We start from the raw sequence: 5756 nt of genomic DNA on the forward strand, positions 1-5756 counted from the left end.
CACACTCACAAATACAACACACACACACACACAGATGTCTTACAGTGGAACCAGTAGGCGTGAGAAGATACCTGGCATGCAATTGGTCCTGATGTCTCAATGAGAGGGAAGAGCCATCCCTTTTGATTGGACAGCAGGTGGCAGTGCATGCAGACCAGGAAGCTGTCCTGTCTGCAGAAGTAAAAGGCTGAGGCGAGACGTGCATACACATACACTATACACATACAGTATGCGCTTACATCATCATTTTGAGGGGAGGAGCTTCAGTGAGTGTGAAGATTGCAGACTGCTACTGCAACAGGGATGACTTACAGCAACATGGACATGCTTCACTGGTAACAGCCTGCAGTCAGTGTGAAAACAAAACTACTGCAGCCCAATCTGAATCCTGATCACAGCATGAGAGCCGTGCCAGGGTGACGCACAGGAGTTGGGACGTGACTTTGGCGACCTGAGGACAGCGGCATGGCATCACCCAGGCACTATGGGCACACTTCTCGGGATATTGCCAATGTGATGCAGAAGCTGCAAGGTAGGCTCGAAATGCTTACTCACTCACACTCCTCCACCTTGGTTTGCAGCGTTTTTAGAGGTGACCTAGTGTTCGACATGACACAGCAAAACAGTGTGAGCTAAAGACACTTACTGTCACTGTATAAAAATGTCTTACATGCATCTTATCCTTTCTGCTCATGACCTTGTATGTCTTATCTGTGGAGTGTGTGAGTTCAAGTTCATATGGCCGGTATGGGAAGGACATAAGTGAATGAATGGGATATGCAGAGTCACGGTATGCAGTACTCAAGTACACTGGAAATTTTTAGGTTATGATTTGTCCACCATTCACTTGCTGTCATTGCTTCAGTTTGCTTTACTTTCTGTGGAGTTGTCCTCATGATTGAGAATAGAGGTGCATGCAGCTGTTAGTCACAGAATTATGCGGTATGGCAGATTTAATGCCATAAAAATTACAGACATTTTGTCTTTGTTGTGGGAAAAAAACAACCAGAGAAAATGAGATTAAGTGAGCCAGTGCATGAGGCATGAGAGATTGAATTATTGCATTGTTTTGTATGTATTTACTGTCTGTGTTTATGTGTGCACATGTTCGCTGTGTCTGTGTGTGTCTGTGTGTGTGTGTGTGTGTGTGTGGCTGATTGCATGTGCATACATACAGTATATGTGCCTGTTTCTGTCTGTTGTTTTTTCTGTGTGTGGATAGACGGGGAAGCAAACAATAGCAAGCTAATCCCCAGAGAAGCTGACATGATGAAGTGTGTTGCTGTAGTAGCTCGACGGTCATATTCTCAGCCTGCTGTACATATAACGTAACACTGAATTACAGCTATGATGTTTATTCTCTTTTACCTTTGGCGCATTAAAATAAGCATTTCTGGCTTTCTTATCTTATCTCACCTCTGCTCTAACTTTAGTTTCATTTGCACACTGTATTTGCAGCAGATATCAGCATTTATTCAGTATTTCCACCTTCCCAGAAACCAAATAATGTGGGTGTATCATTTTTGTACTGTAACTAAGCCTCCACCGGCCAAAAAACTGTGCACCTCTGAGTGGCACAATAACACTTCCCTTACTGATCAGATTGATGACACTCGCAAAGTAGCAGGAAAGTCAGGTGACACCAGAGCTGAGATCCAATATGGCAGCTCCCTGTGTGGCTTCTGAGGTGGCAGTTTCTGTGAAAGCTGAGAACAGCATCATCAGTCACGTGGCTCCTCTGCATCACTGTGTGCAGGTGTGGGTGCACACTTTGAATCCTGATTGTACTCCGGTTGATCTAATTTTAGAAGCTTCCCCTTAAGCTGTCTCTCCAGTGCTACAAGGACAGATTGATGTATTAATACATAATCAGTGAGAATTTAACAATTTATTACATTGCAGTGCTGTAAAATAGTTAATTTTTTTATGATTCAATTTACCGCTCAAAAATCCACAAGGACACATCCTTGTTGCGCATAATTAGCTACATTAAAAATGTTGACGTTAGAGAATATGCATCCATAAGGGAGTCCAATGCTTGTAGCTACATTCATGAGTCTCATTTAACACAACAAGGCAGTAAATGACATGAGCTGTAAATAATGCTGCTTTGCCCCAAGCGTGGCTCGTTCCAAAAATACTCTTCTGACTGGGTCCTGCGGTTGGGGGTGTGTCCACACCTGCTGGTGGAAACCTTTATCTAATTACACCAAACAGTGCCTTTACCAACAGTTGCTTTATTGTCGTTGTCTCGTAAGCATTTCAGATAAGCCGAGTCTTGTTGCCGTGGTTATCCTGACAGATGGATGGACTGAGGGTTTGTGGGAACAATACGGACACACACAGACAATGTTAATGGCTACTGATTAAATGGGGTGTCTCCTGCTTGTAGCCTGGAGTAGAGATATACTGTAAGTCTGTGTGTGAACGGATTTGCTTGGACAGCTACGTTTTTTTTTTTTTTTTTAATGCTATATATGTTCCCCTCTGAACACAAGATCACATTAGCTTATTATGCGCGGGNNGGGGGGGGGGGGGGGACGCAGAATCTAATTTGACGTGACATTTTATTTGATGTCTTCTGTTTGCCATCCATCTCCTGGGAGATGAGAGCAGAACCTGTGATGATATCATCAAGACGTTTTGTAAGAATCAAAGAGGAACACTCATGTTTTCATTAGTCTGAACATAAAACGGCTCATAGCATAAGTGGAACATAACATAAAAGCATGTGTGCCTTGTCTTTGGTATCATGCAGTGTTTCTATAGGCGGTCACAAGCGTGGTCCCAAATGACAGCTGCAAATGAAATCAATGCCGCCTTTGTTCAGGGTAGCTTGCTTTTCATTTCTCATGGTTGCAGTAATCATGTCTCTCCAGTGGGATCATTTTCCAGAAATGTGTTATATTGATGTTTTATGTTCACATGTTTTTGGGGCAAACTTGATTGTAATCTAATTTCTCACCTCCCGAGTGTTAAATATAGGTAATCTAAAACCGTTTGTATGTCTTTTAAAGGCTGATTAGATTAACGTATTTTATTCCCCCTCTCAAGAGAGGGACAATGTTCTCAAATTAGCCACGTTTCACAAATCACCAGATACCATGAAATGAACTACACTCCCTTCAGGCTCAATTTGGAAGCTGTTAGTAGCCGCTCAGTGCAACATCAAAACAATCAAAACTTTTACCCCAGTTCTGGGTCTGTGTTTTTCTCCTTTCAACCATCTCTTTTGGTGTACCTCTCTGTCGCAGTGAAAAAAACAGCAATTAGTGACACCATATGGCAGAGAACAGCGAGGCCGCTTTGAACACCTCCCAGCCTGAACTCCTCCATATGCTGCGGAATTTGCCTGTTTGTTGTCTCTCATTAATGAGAAAAGCGATGCACTGTTTTTCCTATAACAATTTCTCACCTGTTTCCTCCGTCTTGGGCGGCATAGGCATACATTCCCGCCTACACCTCTGGGTTTTACCGTCTGCTCGCCTATAAAGCGGGCAAGTTTGCCGAAGTCTCATTGTGTTGGGAGCACCTGCCTGAGGTTTCTGTGCGCACCCTGTTTGTAATCCTGTACTGGCAATTTGCTTGTGATCAGATAATAGAGAAGGAAATTGCTGCATATTGAGTTTTTCTATCCGTTCAGGCCTTGCGGGTTGTGTTATGCAAAGCATTGTGACTGCATTTGAGGGAATTTTGCAGTAGCAGCACCTCTCCTAATGTTATTTTGGTCGAGGAGGATGCTGAGCAGAAAGAAAGTTGAAGAAGAGGGTAAAGGGCAAGTGCAGTAGAGGTCAGCCCAACTGGATGACATGAGTGCCACACTGAGTGTTGGATGGATGAAATAGGAATGAGAGAGGCAGCGGGAAAAGCAAGAAAATGAGACTGGAGAAGCAGGGGGCAGAGAGAGAGAGAGAGGGGGAGAGAGAGAGAGCGAGCCCACACACCAGTTTTTAAGCTCCTGATTGCTAGTGGGACTGGCACAGATCCTCAGGTTGGCACTGGGCCAGGGTGACATCCTGTTGCCAGGGGCGACATTATGGTTCGGCCGCAGCCAAGGAAGGACCAAGCAGACGGTCACCTTGAGCCATGCCAGCCTCCTGTTTAGTTCTGACACCACCATTTATCGTCTGTGGCTCTGGATACCACGGCTTCACACACACACATGTGCCCACGCTCACACTCAGACACCGAAACAAACACATGGTGTTTAAAAATAGCTGTGATGCATCTTTTTTCCCCCCTATCATACCACTGGGAGTCAGCAGTTTAGCTGAGTGGTTAAACAGACACGGAACGAGTCTTCAATGCCACCAGACCATTAACATGAAGCCATTACTCCGTTGTAGCCTCAGAACTGTGGCAGTGGGGCCACTGTGGGATAAAGCTGCAGCATGACTTGTTATTTATTCTGCTGCTTCTTCTCCTTGTCTTTCCAGCTTGTGGTTATGACTCGTTGCCATAGCGGCAGTCGCATGACAGCCAGCACAAGCTTTTTTCGCCCTGTGGGCTTATTGGCCATGTCTGGTTCAGCTTCTGCGAACATTATGTTTGAAAAAATGGTGTGTGTGTGTGTGTGTGTGTGTCTGTATACTAAGTGGTATTTGTGTTCAGTCCGTGTTAGTTTCTCAGTGACAGCTTCCATCGCAGATCAGATTATAATCTATTTTAACCTGACAGTCAATGAGGCTTTGAGTGACATATCACAAGATTAGGTCACTGGGGGTCCCACCCATATAATATGGAAGGTGTTTCAGCCTTCATCTACTCCAAACCCTCTTTGAAAGAACACACCTTCATGAAGGTCAAAGCGTATTCCAACATTCATTTAGCAAGCCAAAATTTTATTTTATTTTTTTCTGTAAAGAAATAACACGTACTTTTGGCATTTCACAAGGCAGATTGTCTAAAACATTATGCAGCACAAACATCATTTAAATAAACTGACAATACAGAGGAGTATTTACAGGATCTTGCCATATAAAGTGCTGTTGACCCAGTACTGAACAGTACATTCAATGTGGAGCAAATTTCCAACTTTAGGCCACACTGATTCCTCGATACAGTTCCTTCAGCATTTCTATAACATCTCTGATTCTGTCTGTCAGATTGAGGCATCAGATAGTTTTGATGGACGTACACAACAATGTCCTCACAGATAAAATCCGGACACCTGAGCTTGTGACCCCAAGACACATTCAGCCTCTGTCTATAATACTTTGAGTCTCATGCATGCTCTTATCTGTCACCCACAGACACTTCTGTCCTTTATTTTCACCTGTCACAGTGTGATTGGATAGTGGAAAATTCTGCCTCTGGCCTTCCATTTAGCACTTCACGGTTTTTAAATAGAGGTCACATCGTGAAGCCCTGACCTCCGAGAGGTCAGCTGGCCAGATAATGTGATGATTTCAGCATACCTGAGTGAGTAGTGAAATGAGTAATTCCCAGGTTTATTTTAATATAGTTTGAGCACCAGATGGGTTCAGTTTATCATATTCTTTTAAAATAATGTCGCACAGAAAAGAGCATTGAAATTCAAAGTACACCTGAGTTTGTCTGAACCTTTATCACTCGTTTTATTATCCTATTTATAAAAGCCCACTCATTTTGCACAAGTCTATGCAAAATCAGGCACTTTCTCAGCTGTTTACATATGTAGTGTCATTGTTTATTCCTCCCAGATTCAATTACCATGTCCCTATGCTCCTTGAGGGTAGAGGGCCCATCATCCCTTTTCATTTACCTTCAATGGAAAA

This window comes from Morone saxatilis, unplaced genomic scaffold, assembly GCF_004916995.1.
Source record: "Morone saxatilis isolate NCDOM2014 unplaced genomic scaffold, NCSU_SB_2.0 Contig7, whole genome shotgun sequence".
NCBI classification, from domain to species: Eukaryota; Metazoa; Chordata; class Actinopteri; family Moronidae; genus Morone; species Morone saxatilis.